Source organism: Protopterus annectens, chromosome 13.part0 (genome assembly GCF_019279795.1).
Source record: "Protopterus annectens isolate FY-2018-M chromosome 13.part0, PAN1.0, whole genome shotgun sequence".
NCBI classification, from domain to species: Eukaryota; Metazoa; Chordata; order Ceratodontiformes; family Protopteridae; genus Protopterus; species Protopterus annectens.
The window spans coordinates 283,608,486-283,628,272 of NC_056747.1; positions in this window are offsets into that span (position 1 = coordinate 283,608,486).

A 19,787-nucleotide genomic window follows, 5' to 3' on the forward strand; every position below is an offset into this window, starting at 1 on the left:
ATGACCCTCCTAGATATGGACAGTCATTTTTAACTAAGCTCTCGAGTTTAGGCAAGATCTTTTATATTGGGTTTCTCTAATATTATATTGGGCACATACAGCTAAGCTTATAAAGATCTTTGTGTCAACAGCCCAGTAACCACCTATGAACCTATAAAACAGGCTGCCATATTCTCTACAATATGGGGGAACTGGAGCTGGTGCAGCATGTGATGATGCTCATGACATCATATGTGCTTGAGCAAGTTAGAGTTCCTCACCCTTGTATACAAAGAAAAGCCGTCCACAGTTGACAGGATGACTCTGCACCGTGATGTCCTGATCTCTCCACACACACACACACACACACACACACACACACACACACACACACACACACACACACACACACACACACACTCACACTCACACACACACGCGCACACACGCGCACACGCGCACACGCACACATGCACCCTGGTTGCTTACATTCAGGATTTCCCTGCTTATAAGGCCATGATCCAAACAGTTAAGTAGGATAGATGCTGGGGAATGCAGAAGTAGGGGACTGAGGAAGGTCTCTGGGACAAGACTGATGGCAGGCAACTGAAGCGGGACATGCAGCTGTCATATTACAAATATACTATGAATTTCTAAAAATGAACAGTATGAAAAAAATGTTATTTTTACTGCTATTTTGTGATGTAACTGTAATATAAGCAACTTTCATGTAATAAAGTTTTTAGAATCTGGCACACTACAGTTCAAACCAGTGCAGTCACTTTCTTTTAATGGAAATTCTTTCAAATGCTTATAGTTCCGATAATGTATTATTCTAGCTAGGGATGAAAAAAATAATATTTCATTTCTTATTTTTGAACTGTCCCTGTCCTCACTGCCTTCCTTTCCTTAATGTTGAATATTTAATAATATCACCTCATTCTGTAAATAGTTGCTCGCCAGACCTCTCAACCAATTGGGGACAAATTTCAACAGAATCAGGGACAAGTCAAGAAAAAAATCAGGGACAATCAGGGACACTTTTAAAATATTAGTGCTATTAACTTGAAACATTGACAGAATCAGAGCATATGAATTAATACACATTTTCTGAAGTAAAAGAAGTTTATAACTCTTAATTATTGTCATTATTCATTAAGTGTAATTTACCACCTTTCCTCCAAAAGTCACTAGTTTTAGGAGGGATTAAGAGGGACAGAGTTAAAATCTGAGTCAAAATCAGGGACAGTTGAGAGGTATGTTGCTCGCACAGTGCTATGGTAAATGCCTAACATTTGTTTTGCTTTCTTGTATTCTTTTTCTATTTTATTGGCAATTATATTATAGTTCCTACTGTTATACTGATTTCTATTTTATATATATATATATATATATATATATATATATATATATATATATATATATATATATAGGTTCATAGGTTCATATAGCCTATCTGCCCGAGGGCATTTACAAGCTATAATTTTAGGCTTTACGCCACCTTTTTAGTATGGGAACTATACCTATTATTTTTTGTTTTGCTGTGCCTCTGCAGTGACACTGAGGTAATCCCTGGGTGGTAATCCCCATGGGTCCATCTCCATTTCATCCATTTTCTAAGTTCTCTTGATATATATATATATATATATATATATATATATATATATATATATATATAGGTCTACTTCATAACTTTGAAATTTCATAACGTTGAATTTCATAACATTGAGACCAAAACTCAAACATTCAAAACAATGAAAACACAAAACACTGAAAACTCAGAACATTGAAAGTGTGCTTCATAACATTGTAAACTACATTGCACAAGTAAATGAGATCCCCTCCACCTACAACAACACCTAACTAACAAACACACTTTCTACTATGTTTCTGCAGGGGGGCAAGCCCCATGTACCCCCCCACACCCGCCCCATAAATTAACTATACCAACTCCAACATTGCACTACAGTGGAAAAAAAGTTAATTTCCTAACCTCAGTATACAGTCATTGTAAAAAAAAACATAGTAGAAAGTGTGTTTGTTAGTTAGGTGGTGTTGTAGGTAGAGAGGATGTTATTTACATATGCATTATACTTTTCAATGTTATGAAGCACACTTTCAATGTTCTGAGTTTTCAATGTTTTGAGTTTTCAGTTTTTTGGGATTTAAATGTTTGGTCTCAATGTTATGAAATGTCAATGTTATGAAGTAGATCCATATATATATATATATATATATATATATATATATATATATATATATATATATATAATACTGTGTTATCAAACTGCACTATTATTTTCTACCTTTATACCAGCCATTGCTGAACTATGTTATCCTTAACATTATGTCCGAGTGCAACCTCCTGGGTGATGACTGAAACAGGTCCATATGGATCAGCGCATTATTCTGGTTACCAAACTCAATTCAATCAATCAATCAATCCTTAAATAAATAATGAAAAATAGCTGGAAGTAACCATACAGGATTAAAACATACATGCAGTTGAACAGCTTTAGAGTGCATGTGTATTCCACTATATTTCTGCTGCGTTTACCTTGGTTTATCAAGGATGACATCTTAGTTACCTATTTACCTTATTTCATTCAGCTGTTGATTACTGTATGCTTTCCCCACACTATAAGGCAACTTGAGGATTGTTTTATCTTTCAACATAGCCGCAGCCCTGCTGTGGTCTGATTCAAAATGTTGCTTTTTTGTAAACAAACTTCAACAAAAGGCTTCTTGTTACAGGCTGTGAGCTTTAGTAGGTGTCTAGGAAACAGCACAGTTCTGCCTAAATTAGGTCAAGTTACAGAAAGATGCTTTTCTAATGCAAAAATAAAATCTGATTGAAATTGTGAACATTAGCTGTGTTTTCTAAAGCACTGATGTGTATAAGGCGATGCATCCAGTATAACAGAAACAATAATTAATTACTTTATTTTAGTTAAACCATTATTTAAGTTTTAACTTTATGGTCAGTTGAAAGTTTTTACTAAAAGTAAAGGCAGACACTGCATTTGTGATTGGATAATCTGTTCTGACTGATGCAAAACAGTTTTACTTACATGACTGATTTGCTTATATAATGCAGTTTAGGGCCAAGATTACAGTGTCCATGGACAGCTTTAAGGACAGTCATACAATTTTTTTCACTCAATTAAATTTGTTTATTTCAGAAGTTCATCTTATAACAGGTGGTATGAGATGAACACAAAACAGATATAAAGGAAATTAATGTGAAAGAAAATGCAGGGGTACTGGAAGGGAACATTTTTGGCTGATAAAGATAAGATGGTAGGGTAATGGAAGGAAGTTTTTTTTTCTTAACAGGAAGGGTGGTAAAAGGTCGGAGTGGCTTACCTGAAAACAATTTTTACTGAAACATCACTTAAGGTTTTAAAATGAAATGGAGCATTTGGCACAGTAAAAAAGGAGGGGACAGGAGCGAGAGACACATACCTGCAGCAATAATTGTTTGGACTAGATGGTCTTTTTGTGAGCAGCAAAACAGTCTGTTCCTATGTAAAACCCCAGTTACAGTTTTGGCACCGTTTGTGCTGCCTTGGACAGGACTGGAGAATAACTTTGTTAATTGATTAGAATAGATCATACTAAATAATTATCAAGTGCATATTTCCAATGAATTTCGATGTTCAGAATAGTAAATGATGGAATTATCTTGCCAAAAGGGTGAACAATGTCTAAAATAACCTGTTGATAGCCATTCTCTGGGGAACAAAACCCCAGGCATTCCCATTTTAGGAGGCTTCTTGCAGCCCCTAATTATTATTATTTTACATCCAAGTTATTGTATCTCAGAAGTAGGAATAACTCCATAACTTCATATTGGGCTTTAGTAACTTACCTATCTTTTGGCCAGTTAACTATATATTCATGTTTTGTACGTCTGTATGTCAAACCTTTAGGCCGATTAACTATATATTCATATTTTATACAGCTGCATGTCACAGTTTGACAGCTGTTAAGGATACATTCTTCCCACAATTTACCCAGACTCAAAGGCACTGGAGGAGTCTTAACAATTAGTGGCTGAGTGCTGTGCCACAAGCAGGCAGCCATGATACTGGACTGATCATTGTGGCTAAGTATGACTGTTGGCTGTATTAAGTACTGTGGACCAACCAACATTGTACTTAGGCGTCAGAATTTCATCATCTCAGTCTTGCCTTGTTGCCATGGTTTCCAGTGTATGAAATATTTCACTTGCTTCTTGAAGGCACAGAAGCAGAAATAAGATGGCAGATAACAATCTTCTTGTGGGGGTTAATTAAAAAAATATACAGCAAGTGAATGTTTCCTCACATGTCATTAAATGTACGTCTCTGTTGATAATAAGCTGGACATGAATGTCTTTCGGCTTTTCCCAGTTAGGGGTCACCACAGCAGAACTCTGGTCCGCTAATGATTGGCAGTAGATTTTTACATGCCGAGTTGCCAGCCCTGACGCACAAACTTCAACGAAGGTACGCCCATTCAAGCATGCCTCCACACAGAAGACGCTCTAGCTGAGAATCGAACAGGATGTCTGTGAGGCGACAATGCTACCACAGCACTACCACCGCAGTCACATACACATATATATGTGTGTGTGTGTGTGTGTGTGTGTGTGTGTGTGTGTGTGTGTGTGTGTATATATATATATATATATATATATATACACACACACACACACACACACACACACACACACACACAATGTGTTGTTTATTTCCAAAATAAGTAAACTTTGCCCATTCTGAGAGGAAGCAAATACATATATACGTATATACAAATGTGTACCAATTCTTTCTCTAATCAGTTGTCATTTTGAGAGGAGGAGCAAATTCATTTAAAGTACTTTATTACATTCTTGGAAATAAATATCTTTAAAATACACTTTAGCACATCAGTAAAAGCTTTCAGTGTAATTTCATAATTTTGATCGGTATTTGTGGGTGATGACACAACACCCTCCAAAACACTGCGCACACACACACACACACACACACACACACACACACACACACACACACACACACACACACACACACACACACACACACATTTCAGAGCATTACAGAGATACTTCTGTTCTTGTAACCAGTAGCCAAAATATGAAGGACAGGAAGAGTACCCTGCCCTTTCAAAATACATCTGCAAGTTGTTGATTATTTAGTTCTTTTCGTAAGGGCTTATGCTCTTTAAAAAGTATTGTTATGAACTCAGACAGCCTGTGTTTGGTATACTTGGCAAACTTAACCTAGTCTACTGTATTTAAATCAAGAACCGGAAAGGGTTTATGTGTTTCCACTAGGTGGCAGTGTTCTACTATTTATAATCAGAAAAGTTACTACCCAAGGGTAACTGTATGCAGGTCAGAGGTGGCTACCACTAATAAAGTGACAAGCAGTCTTACGTAAGATGCCATTTCTAAATGCTAAACTTTCTCATCTCAAAGATCAGAGTTCTTATATGAGAAAAAAGATAGGAGAAAGTATCAGAGAAACTCCATAAACGAGGAAAGCAATGGTGGTGTGTGTGTGTGTGTGTGTGTGTGTGTGTGTGTGTGTGTGTGTGTGTGTGTGTGTGTGTGTGTGTGTGTGTGTGTGTGTAAGAGAAGTAACAGCAGCATAAATTACACATAGAAAATTAAATGAGAGTGTAAGTGAAATTAAGGTTAGGAAGCTGTTAGGTGTGCTGCTTGTTTTTGATTAGGGAATGGGTACATTACACGTAGAAAATACCTGTTTTTAGACATGACCTGGAATGAGTAGAATGACTTGCACAATGCATTAGTAGTTAACATGCAGGTTGGATACTTAGATAAAACAGGAATCTTTAATAAAATATAGTTCATAGACAAGGCTGCATTTAAACACCATTGATTATCCTTAAAACAAAGGTGAAATAGACATTTAACTTGTTGAAGAGTGTTTCAGTACTGGTGAGTAATGTTACACAGGCAGGTAAGTTATTCTCAGAGGCTGATGCATTTTTACACTAGGTCCATGTATCTGTTTTCTAAGCTATTTATCCTGGCAAGGGTTATGATGGTAGCAAACTGCACAGTGTGGACCTGATTTCTCCTATCTTCATCAGCAGTCTCCAGATCATCCCGAGGGATCTACAGACATTCCCAGGCAAGCCAAGAGATATAACCCCACAGAAGTGTCACTGATATGCCCTTAGGTCTCCTCCTATGGGCTTTGTTTGGTACATTTTCCACAGGGGGAATTCTCATCAGGTGCCTAACAGCTCCCCTGGATGCAAGCAGTTAAAGGGCATGAAAGGCAGGTGCCAATGGGTGGGAGTGCAGTATCAGCTTTGCTTTATGAAGTCACGAGGACATCGTACTTCATAAAGCAATGCTGATGCTGCATTTGCAGTCAGGGCAAAATGCTCCATGTATATTGATTTAACTGTAGCAAGCTGCTTGTTACATTTGTAGCAAGCAGCTTACTATGGTTTCCAAGCAAACAAGCTTTTTTTATTGGTGTTTGTCAACTTTTTTTATTTTTTTACTCCTCAGATGATCCAGCTATGGCTCTGGAGCTCAGATAACCTCATTTGACTCCTCTCAACCCAGGCAGCAGTGACCATAGTTCAAGATCTTGGATAATGAGCCCCATTGCCCTCCTAGGAATCTCAGTTCTGCTACTTGCATCTATGACCATATCCTTTATGTCCTTATTTAAACCACACAAGCATAGGAAATGATGCAAACAGATGCTGGCAAGTAAACTGAGAGCCTCAACTTATGATTCAGTTCTCATGCCACCCCCCCTCCCCATGTTTATTACATTTGAAATGCTGTTGCCCCTGTACCAAGCCACAATGGTCTATCTCCCAGTCCCTTCTGCCTTCACTCATGAGCAAATTCCAAAGATACCTAAACTCCTCCACATGAAGTAGTTACATACCCCCCATCTGAAAAGAGCAGTCTTCTCTCCTCTGGTTTGGAGGGGGGGAGTTTCATCCCAACCATTTCACAGTCAACAGTGAACTGCATCACTGCATGCTGGAAAGTATGGTCACTTATGCCAAGGAAAAAACTATCATTTGCAAACAACAAAGCTACAGCCTTCACATCTCTGTACTGGATAGTCTCCAAACCTTGGCTGCACCCTGATAATGTCCATGAAAATCACAGACATGAGGTGATACAATGCACACCCCTGGCAGAATCATACTGCCACCTCAGATATATTACGCATATGCCAGTCATGACACCCCAATAATGGCCATCACCTTTGGCATTCCTGCATGGATGTCATCAAGTCCCCCTGTCACAGCAACCTGTTCAATGATTACACTGACCGTATCTACAGAAATGGATCCAACTTCACCCTCTGCTTCTGGCACGGCTGCCTCAAGGAAGGGCATGTTCACTGGATTCAAGAGAGTTCCTCAAAGTAGTCCTTGTCAGCCCCGGCAATATTTAGGTGAGGGGCATCAGCTCAGGGATCAGCACTGGGTGTTAGCCAGCTATGGCTCTGCACCCAGGAAGAAAGAAAGATCACAGGGTGCTTCATAAGTCTGACCGCCCCCCCCCATCATCTTCTCCATCTAGTATTATGAATAAAAGTGCATCTTTTTTGTTTATTTCTTTATGTATACATTTCATGAACAATTAAGTACACTGGTCTGAGAAACCTTTCAGGCACAACCTAGGACTTGAGGCCTTGAAGACATTACACAAGGAGTAAAACAAGAAAAGCAAAACAAATGATTAGTACATAACACTAGTTTTGGTGCGTGCATACACATCAATATATACAAGCATTGTAGTACATAACACTAGTTTTGGTGCATGCATACAAAGAAATATATACAAGCATTAAATAATATGAAAAATACATTTTACCTTAAATGTTTACTGTTCCACTGACAAATAAAAATCAAATGGTTTCATACGTGGTAAGAAGTGAAATAGTGAGAGGAGTAGCTAATATTGGGACATTGCAACATGGAATTATGTCTGAGAGAGAATATTTAAAGTATGCTTTTCAATATGCTTTTGGTAGTAAAGTGCTGTCTTGGAAAGATAGCTTCAGATTTGGGAAGGAGTGAGGGTGAGATGATTTTTGAGGAGCAAAATGAGTATACCTGCACCTCACTGATGTTGAGCCTCAACAAGTGAAGATTGCAATAAATGAATGAAGGAGGCTATGAAAACAGACATCAACGCTGTCCTGGAAGCAGTCAAACAGCAGGTGAAAGTTGTGTCTGGTCTTCTGAACATTTTTGTGAAGCATCTGGGGATGATTCTAGTGAGTTTCTGAAAGAACAATATGATGCCATGATGGCAGTCCAGCAAAGAGAGGTGGATGTACAAAACAAGTTCTTAAGACTAAGAAGTGAAATATTTATATAGAACAGAAGATGTTTACTTTGAAAGATAAAACAGGATGAACAAATCTGCACCTGATTGGGGTTTTAGAGGGCTGAGAAGGATTTGGCTGTTTGGAGTTTGTAAAAACTGTGATGGTGCAATGGATTAGATTCTCCAAGAGACTGCTAGGTACTGAGGTAGCCTATGGCTTGCCATTGTAGGTGACTGACAGGGCTTACTGTTACCCAACAGTGATTTTGGTACAGTTCATGCAATTCAACACATCCTCTTGCAAATCTGGTGCATTGGTAAGAGGATATCAGTTGACTAAAGGCAAGTGCAGTTATTGATGGCCACAAAAAATTGCTAATGGTGTAGTCTGAGATACAAGTTGTAATTTCCAACAATTATAAAGTAATTTTTTTCAACAGGGATGCAAAGTTTACTTCAACTTAGGCAGCAATGCCAGGCTACATGATTTGCTATAATTGTTGCATAACATGAGGGAGACAGGTGTTTGGCTTAACATGTCATCATTACAAGTTAGAATTAGTGATAGTTTATCAAATTCAATGGGATGACATATGGGTGCCCTGGTTTTCCATACTGGTCCTATATTTATTCAGAGCCTGTGTCTCTCCTATAGTATAGTCAAAGTCTGCTAATATGTCAAAATTGCATTATTGATCTTAGATATCAACAATCATGATATCCTCCAATCACAGACAAATTGGCCTTATGTGTTATTGACAACGTAGTATAATTTAACATCAAGAAGTATGGAGTTATCTACTTTGAAAGATCTACTAACAAATATCATCATGCCATTAACTGGAACTTTATTAAGTTGACCATTATAAAGACCAGAAAATTATTGTAACGAAGGATTTTCATTTAACACTTGCAGTATATCTATACAAAATATTTCAGCCTGTTGAGACTTATTCTGATAACCATTAATTCTTTGGCCCCCAAGCTACAGTTGTCAATACATGTTGCCTTGATTAAGCCATATATTAAATATGGTTCCACCTTCTGTATGAATTCAGTTATGATTCTGAGGAAACTTTCAGCAATTTTCTTCTTATGATAAAAGGAAAATATGTAATGTTCTGAGCTATTATCTGAAGGAAGTGAACTAGTATTATGATTTTCTATTGGCTGTTGGCTGTTAGCTGTTGGTTGCCTGTGCATTGCTATAATTTCTGCAGTATTACTCAGCTTTCTCCTTACTTGAGCAGAGTACCCCAATGTTGCTCATCTTTGACAAGCTAAGAGATTAATTTTCTGGGAGTGATTATAGAGTCGATCCCTCTAACACCAGCAAAGTTACTAATTTAACTAATGTAAACTAATATTGAGGCTTGTATTACCTGGAAGTATTTTAAAGTATGGAATTGTTTTAACATATTTTTCTCTTGTCAGAGAAGGGAAAGTTTCAGTGTTCTGAGCTATTATTTGCTGGAAGTGAACTTACATTGCAAGTTTTATTGACTATTGGTTATTTGTGCATTGTTGTACTTGCGAGTTTGTATTGACTATTGTTTATTTGTGCATTGTTATACTTTGTACTGCATTGTTTAAGTTTGTCCTTATTTGAGCATTGGGCAGCACCATAGTAGTTCACACTGCATAGTAGCCAGTGGGTGCTTCTTGTTGTTACTGGCCATTGTACTAATTTGAGCTTTCAGCATTACTGTGTTGCTGTAAGCTGAGTATGTTTGCATGGTAACTGTTCTGTTGTTATTACTGTTGTCACATTACCTGCTGTGTTATTGTCTCGCACGTATTGCTGTTTCTCTTGCCCTGCTTGTTGCTTAAACATCTTGTGGGTTGTGTTACTTACTACAGTCTTGCTCTTAAAATCCTTTATACCTATTGACTTCTAATTATATTATATTATATTATATTGGTGACACATATCCTTTTATAAGACATAAACCCAACTGACCAAAACGGATGACCAACAGACTTGTGCCCTTTCTCTTGCCTGCCTCATAGCACTCTGTGTTCTTAGGCAGTAGTAACTGCCAAATACTTAGCATCGGTTCAAGTCCTGATGTCGGGATCAACTTGTCAAGGACATCCTTGGGCCTGGAGCCAGTTGAAAGAATGGAAGCAACAAGGAAGACAAAGGAAGAGAGCAGTGGACTGGTGAAAACACCAGTGAGGAACTGGCCTTGAGAGAAGAAGCTGAGGACTGGCCACTAGAATGCCCTGCCTGAGCCCACAGCATTGCCACTGCAGACCTGTTAATAGTCTCTCTCAGGATTTATTTATTTGTTTAAGTGTGTTAACCACGGTGGAGTGCTAATCTCAAATGGACCTATTTCAGGTTCAGCCTGGGGGTAAGACCAACAAATTAATGATCAATAAAGAGCATAATATAGTATGTATACCAATGTAATACAGGGCTATAAAACATACCAATGAAGATGCTCATGAAATTCCAGTAAGGGATATGATGGTGAGACAATCAAGAGGGAGGTAGAGAAATAGATGAAGAGGCATGACAGTGTAAATTAGGAAGGAACGAGTTACTTATAAATAATATATTTGAGAAGAAGCAGCAATTTAGGTTAGCACAGAGAAGAGTTTCATAGGTATGATATAGCTGAGAAGCAGTAGTAAAGGTCAAGTGTAAATTGTTAAGTATGAATAACAGATTAGGGAATGGGGGGGCTGGAAGCAGATAGGGGAAGATTGGCTGAAGGAGGGAAGATGGGAGACAAATGGGTACAACATTTCTGTGGTATAGCTATTGTTGTAGAGGATGGCCATGTCTTTTATATGGTAATCCTAGTTTAGTCTGGATTGCTAAAGTAGTGGCAGGTCATGAGTTTTTTTTTTTTTTCTGTAAGTGATATTTTATTTATTTATTTATTTTTTTAATGGCATTGTAGGCAAATCTTTTCTTGCTGGAAAGATGGCTTGACAGAGTTTTGTTCCAATGACTGAGAAGGTGTGATTGCTTTAGTTTTTCTTTGACACAATGTGATGCAAGAATTGGATGAAGGGATGTTGGGATCCAAGGCTGTATATCCTTTCTGTTATCATGAATCTGCTTGCAAGGTATGGGAAGGAGTGTTGATTTAGCAGTTTACAGAGGAGGGATCCTCAAAGGAGATCAGATCTTGGTAACTATTTGAAATGCCAAGATCCTCTAAAGCAAGTTCTGAAATACTGACATTGAATGGCTGAAAGAATGGACTTATATATATGTATATATATAAGTCTGAGATGTCATTTCTCCAAATATTCTCTTTTCTTCAAGATATGGCGATCTTGGAGTTGATATATATATATATATATATATATATATATATATATATATATATATATATATATATATACCTCTCACCAGGTTGAACAAGGAGAAAATTACAGTCAGCTGCCTGTCAGGTGCCAGGATCTGCCACATAACGCATGCACTCAAGTCACTCCACAACAAGTACAGATATGACTCTGTCATTGTCCATGTTGGAGTGAATGACTTGAGACATATCCCACTGGACTACATGAAAAGAGACATGGAAGAGCTCTCGGATCATGTGGCCCAGGCAGGTATGACCCCAGCCCTGAGTATCATCCTGCCTTTGCCCAGAATGATACCACAATATAAGGACAAAATGATTGACTTCAACAATTGGCTAAGCTTCTGGTGTCATTCAAAGGGAATCCAGTATCTGTCTGCCTGGGATGACATGATTGACAGACTACGATGCTTTGCCAGAGATGGTGTGCACCTGTCGCCCCTGGGATTCAGGTTACTGGCTAAGGCCCTTGCCACCTCTATAGTGCCTTTTTTAGGCAAAGTTGAAAGGACAAAACCACCACCATAACAGGTACAAGCATGCAAAATCTGAAGGTAATTCTACTCAATGCTAGAAGTCTAAACCTCAAAATGCACTCTATTGAGGCACTCCAAAAATGGAGAACATCGATATCTGTGCAGTAACTGAGATCTGGTTCAAGGCTCCAGACAGCACCCATGCAATACTAGGCTACATCTCTTACCACACTTTTCGGCCACCAAACCAGGACCGAAACACTAAAGGTGGAGGAGTGTCTATATTCACCAAGGATATTCACACCACCAGGCTAGTTGCCCAACACAATGCGTCTGAAATTCTCCAGGTGCAACTAACACTAGGTAAGACTGCAATCCAAACTGTAGCTTGCTACAGATCCCCCACCATACACCAAGATTCTCACTACACCTTTCTAAACATACTGGAAAATATTAAGATAGAACCAAACGCCCTAATACTGGGTGATTTTAACTACCCTGCCATTAACTGGGAAAAATACTCATGTACCAACACCTTTACCCAATGGTTCTTGGAATTCATAAAGTCCAATGCCCTGGATCAACTAATCCATAGTCCCACCAGGGGCTCCAATATCCTAGACCTGGTCATTACCAACATGGGAAATCAATGCGCCACACCTATGGTCACCCCCTCGTTAGTCAGGTCTGACCATAAGCTAATCACCCTTAACATCCACATCCCACCCCCACCCCCCAGTAAGGAAACCTCCATAAAAAACTTCTCCAAAGCCAACTTCATGCTACTCAAGTCAGAAGTGACAAAGTTCATGATACCCATGCAGATGGGAACTGAAAGTTCAACTGCTGAATCCTACACTAAGGCACTGTATGAGCACATCCACTCATGTATGAATCGTGCCATCTCAAATAGAACCAAGATGCTTTCATCCAAAACAGGAAGCCAATCTGGTGATCCCCTGCCATAAACAAACTTTACAACAAAAGGAAGAAACTGTTGCAGAAAAGAGGAAAATCCCAGGATGTAAAAAACTCCCTTACCAGCCTCAGTAAGAAACTGAGATCCCTCATAAAATCCTCCAAAGCTAGTTACAAAAATAAAATTGCCAAAGATTCCAAAGACAACCACAAGGCATTCTATAACTATGTCAAGAATCTAAATGGCAATGGTCAGATCTGCTCTGAGCTAAAACAGAATGGTATTAAATATCCTGATCCCAAGGATATTGCCAATATCCTGGCAGCTCAATTCAGTGCCAACTTCACCCCCCCTCTCACCCCCTAAATGGCCAATCTCAATACTGGAAGATTGCCAAATTCTGGTAATAACGGCCACACAGGTAAAAAACACACTCTCCAAAGCTAAGAATACATCATCCATGGGACCAGATGACATCCCGGGCTGTGTACTACATGAACTACAATATGAAATGGCACCTCACCTAAGTCTCATGTTTAATCATAGCCTCACCTCAGGTTTCATGCCCACTGAGTGGTGCAGAGCTACAGTTATCCCATTCTACAAGGGGGGATCCACCTTGGATCCCGGAAACTACCATCCTATCAGTCTGACAAGCCTTATCTGCAAGGTCATGGAGCATATTACCATGGAATTTATAAACAAAGACATTGGCAACCTTCAAACACTGGACCCCACCCAGTTTGGGTTCGTGAAGGGCCGATCTTGTCTCCTGAACCTGACTGACTTCTTTGAATCAGTCTCCAGAGCCATGGACAAGGGTATGGGGGTCCACACAGCCTATCTAGACCTTGCCAAGGCATTTGACACCATCCCACACTCTAGTACCTCAGGGTTCAGTCCTGGGACCGCTCTTGTTTGGCATCTACTTCTCTGAAGTACAGGCCAACACTGAGGGACTCTGGCTAACAAAGTTCGCAGATGACTGCGAACTGGGAGCCATTATTGAATCCTCAAATTATGTGGATACTCTACAAAAGGGCCTTACAGAAATAGATGCTTGGAGCCAAAGCCATGGGCTCAAGCTCAATGCCAAGAATTGTATAGTTATCCCCTTTGGGAAAAAACATGTATCCATGAGTTACCATACAGGCGGCAGTACACTAAACACCAAAAGTGTGATAAGAGACTTAGGGACACAGGTAGACAGTGGTCTCACCTTCGATAACCACATCGCCACAACAGTCAGGAAATCCTTCTATGTGGCACACCTTATCACTAAGGGCTTTTCATCCAGAAAAAAGGAGGTCATTGTCCCACTGTACTCATCCCTCATTAGACCCATTATAGAATACAATGCCCCATTTGGTATGTACCTCTCAAGACATCTGCAACAACTGGAAATGCCGCAGAAATACCTCACTAATAGAATCACAGGCCTAAAGCAGATGCCCTATGCTGACCGCCTTAAAAAACTCCAGCTATACTCTGTCGCATATCGTCTACTCAGAGGTGATCTCTGCTTAACATACAAGGCCATGTCAAACCCAGAGCTGTTGGACATGCTACACTTAAAGAAATCCCAATCCTTCACAGCCACATGCTCCAGGGATCTAAACCTTGTCATCACAATAAACAAAACATGCTGGAGGGATAGGTTCCTGACCCAGAGACTCCCCAGACTCTGGAATAGATTGCCCATACATGTCAACCAGATTGCCTCTTTGGCCCTCTTCAAAAGGAAACTTGATAGTTGGATGGGAGAAAGGAAATTCACCGCGGGGATCACGTCATTCACCCTGCTAGACAGGGGTCCAGGGAAGTAAATAGTGTGGGAAGAAATAGCCAGGGAATTGTTATGGCTAGGCTTGTATAGACCCTAGGGCTGATAGCCTAGTACCAACCTATTTAAGTCTTCAAAATGCCATGTTCCACACAGAAAGGGGCTTGTGACACACTCATCAGTGCTTACTTTTTTTCAACAAGTATCCATAGTAAATAATATTATCAAATGAAGAAATATTTCAAGTGTGAATGTATTGTTTAACAGGGGAAATGTTTTATGTGTTGATATTTTGCTTAAAAAGATAAACTCCCTACTCCTCTGGGCCAACATAATCTTCTCTTTCCTCTTCTGCCCAACAAGAAATGATATTAGCAAAGGGATTCTTCTAGCAATATGCAAATGGATTCTTCTAGCCCAACCTGATTACTGCCTACATCTTGTAACATCTACATCCAAAAGAAACTGTGCTACCATCCAAAAAATCTCCTACTCCTTCTGCTGCTTCATTACCCTTCCCCATAGTATGAAAACCACCATCTTACACTAGCCAAAACCAACTGTCTGTTAGTTCAGCAACAAGTTAATCTGCTCCTTGGCTCCCAAATGTTCTAGCTCCAGAGAGAAAATTCCTGCCCTTCTCTTTCCTCTAGCTTACTTAGACAGCCTCTGTCATACAACCTTAGATCTCATAGCCAGTCAGGGCCTCTCTTGCAAGCACCACCTCTCCGACATATACTGCCTATCATTTTCACTATAGCATCTCTTCTCTAACGCCTAACATGTTGCTACTCTAACTAATGTAAATATCATGCAAAGTGATTTCTGCATGTTCTGTTTATTTTGGTGACAAGGTTTGGGTCCCTTGAGTGTGTAGCTCGGAGGGATTAGGATTTCTTTAAGTGGAGCATGTCCAATAGCTCTGGGTTTGACATAGCTTTGTATGTTAAGCAGAGATCACCTCTGAGTAGGCGATATGCAACGGAGTAAAGCTGGAGTTATTTGAGACCGTCTGCGTAGGGCATCTGTTTGAGGCGGATAATCCTCTTTGTGAGGTATTTCTGCAGCCTTTCCAGTTGTTGTAGATGTCTTGTGAGGTACATACCAAAAGGGGTGTTGTACTCTATAATGGGTCTAATGAGTGACGAGTAGAGGGGAACAATGACCTCTTTTTTCCTGAATGAGAAACCTTTTGTGATGAGTTGTGCCACGTAGAAGGATTTCCTGACTACTGTGGTGATGTGATTATCAATGGAGAAACTATTGTCCAACTGTGTCCCAAGGTCTCTTATCACACTTTCGGTGTTAAGTAGACTACCGCCTGTGTGGTAGTTCATGGGTACAGAGATTTTACCAAAAGGGATGACAATGCACTTTTTGGCATTGAGCTTGAAGACATGGCTTTGACACCAGGCATCTGTCTCAGTGAGGCCCTTTTGTAGGATGTCCACATCATTAGGAGCTTTGATTATGGCTCCTAGTTTGCAGTCATCTGTGAACTTCATTAGCCAAAGACCTTCTGTGTTATTATGTACTTCAGAGAAGTAGATACCAAACAGGAGAGGACCCAGGACTGAACCCTGTGGTACTCCACTTGTCACTGGTCTGAAGTTGGATTTGGCGTCTGCTACTTTCACAGTGTGGGTTCTGTCAGTGAGTCAATTGCTTAAGTAACACTTCCTGCTCCAAGGAGACTCACCATTTTTTCCAGGATGTGTTTATTTTGGATACTTTGAATTATTGCCTTCCATTACACCACATCACAATCCTTGTCAGATACTCTCTCTCTGTATCATTCACTGCACTACCTTTTCTGAATATGGAATTGTCTGTTTATATAATTAATTAACAGACAATGGTTTATTACAAGCCCACTTTTTTATCAGCAGGGGGTACCTCCATTCAAAGTGAGGAAAGAACTCCAACAAATCATCAAAGTGTCCTTCAGTGTTAAACCACATATAAAGAACACTTTCCTGGCCCAATAGCATGTACTATTAGTATTGCCATTTAACCACATTAACTTTTGCTTTACTGATCAGTTGCTACAAACTTACTTATTTTTAGTCTGAGCCTAAAATCAGTGTTTCCTCACAGCCATTCACTGACTCATACCATCATCACTCAAAAAGTACTTGCCCATGAAAAGCAAACTCAAACCATCTGGTACACCCATCCAATTTCTAGTAATGTGGCACATGGTTTGATGTGCTGGAAATGTATTCACATAGCAGAAACTATCTGACTAGTGTCTAACTACTTCTGGAACACTATACAGCAGTCAGCGATACAAACATAGATAAGCCCAATGTATCCCAAGTTATTACTACCGAGATACACTGTGTCAACAATGTTTTCTGTAGTGTGGACTCTGATATACAAATTAAAGAAAAACACATAAACCAGATGTCTTATCTGCTATCACTTCTAGCAAGCCTGCAGTCTAAATTAGAGACTTATTTTTGACTAAACACCTTCAGCAGTTTTTGTGACGACCCAACACTGGACCAGTAATCAAGGAACCTTAGTCCTCACCACTGGCAACAGTGGGAGATGTACACTGAGAGGATAACAAGGTACACACACAGTATATCCAGATGCAGCTCTCTGCATAAAGTGTAATTTCCCCTAAGAGCGCACAGAGACCACAGTCAGTCCGGGGCTGGTTTCTCCCTCTTTATCCAGATCCCCAATAAGACTCCCCACTGGCAGAGCTATAGACTTAAGATATCAGCTGAGTGGCCAAGCCAAGACCTCCATCACCCTCTCTGTCCAACCAGTGCTTCATGTCCCTGCCCAAGTAGCTGACACACACACTCTTTGAGGTTTGATTTACACACACACACACACACACACACACACACGCACACACACACACACACACACACACACGCACACACACGCACACACACATACACACACACACACACACACACACACACACACTGGCTCCAAGGCCCAGGACAAAGCACCCGGTGCAATACTAGTGTATTACATCTTTACTACACTTTTCTCGGCCACCAAACCAGGACCCAAACACTAAAGGTGGAGGAGTGTCTATATTCACCAAGGATACCGAGCACCACCATAAGGCTGCCTTCCAACACAATGCGCCTGAAATTCTCCAGGTGCAGTTCCTCAACACTCAGGCAAGACTGCAATCCAGCTTGCCACAGATCCTGCACCATACACCAAGATTCTCACTACACCTTTCTAAAACATACTGGAAAATATTAAAGATGAGAACCAAGCTAATACTTGGGTGTGATTTTAACTACCTCTGCCATTAACTGGGAAAAATACTCATGTACCAACACCTTTACCCAATGGTTCTTGGAATTCATAAAGTCCAATGCCCTGGATCACAACTAATCCATAGCACCCACCAGGCCTGGGCTCCAATATCCTAGACCTGGTCATTACCAACATGGGAAATCACATCGCCACACCTATGGTCACCTCGTTATCAGGTCTGACCATATGCTAATCACACCTTAACATCTACATCCCACCCCCACCCCCAGTAAGGAAAACCTCCATAAAAACTTCTCCAAAGCCAACTTCATAAGCTATTTCCAGAGTCAGAAGTGACAAAGTTCATGATACCCATGCAGATGGGGAACTGAAAGTTCAACTGCTTGAATCCTACACTAAGGCACTGTATGAGCACATCCACTCATGTATGAATAAGTGCCATCTCTGTGGGGAAATAGAACCAAGATGCTTTCATCCAAAACAGGAAGCCATGTCTGGTGACCCTCAAGCATATAAACAAACTTTACCACAAAAGGAAGAAACTGTTGCAGAAAAGTGGAAAATCCCAGGATGTAAAAAACTCCTTACCAGCCTCAGTAAGAAACTGAGATCCCCTCATAAAATCCTCCAAAGCTAGTTTTACATAAAATAAAATTGCCAAAAGATTCCAAAGACAAATCCACACAAGGGCATTCTATAACTATGTCAAGAATCTAGAATGGCAATAACTCAGATCTGCTCTGAGCTATATAACAGAATGGTATTAAATATACTTGATCCCAAGGATATTGCCAGCTGTTCTGGCAGATCGATTCAGTGCCAACTTCTCCCCCTCTCACCCCCTAAATGGCTAATCTCAATACTGGAAGATTGCCAAATTCTGCAGTAATAACGGCCCACACAGGTAAAAAACACACTCTCCAAAGCCTAAGAATACATCATCCATGGGACCCAGATGACATCCGGGCTATGTACCATGAACTACAATATATATGGCACCTCACCTAAGTCGCCATGTTTAACTCATAGCCTCACCTCAGGCTTTCATGCCCACTGAGTGGTGCAGAGCTACAGTTACTCCCATTTCATACAAGTGGGGATCCACCTTGGATCCTGGAAACTACCATCCTATCAGTCTGACAAGGCTGCTTATCTGCAAGGCTTTCATGGAGCATAATAATACCATGGAATTTATAAACAAAGACATTGGCAACCTTTCAAACACTGGACCCCCACCCAGTTTGGGGTTACCTCCGGGTATTGAAGGGCCGATCTTGTCTCTCCTGAACTCTGGACTGACTTCTTTGAATCAGTCTCCAGAAGCCATGGATACAAGGGTATGGGGTCCACACAGCTCTATCTTAGACCTTGCCAAGGGCATTTGGACATTCATCCCCACACTCTAAGTACCTCAAGGGTTCAGTCCTGGGACGCTCTTGTTTGAAAATCTACTTCTCTGAAGTGCCAGGCCAACACTAAATGACTTTGGCTAACAAAGGATTCGCAGATGACTGCAAACTTGGGAGCCATTATTGAATCCTCAAATGATGTGGATATTTCTAGGCAAGAAGCATAGAAACAGATTAGCCGGAGCCAAAGAAAACCATGGGACTCCAAAGCTCACAAGAAATGTATAGTTATCCCTTTGGGAAAAAACATATATCCGTGAATTACCATATAGTGACGTGTAGCACACTAAACACCGAAGTGTGATAGAGACTTA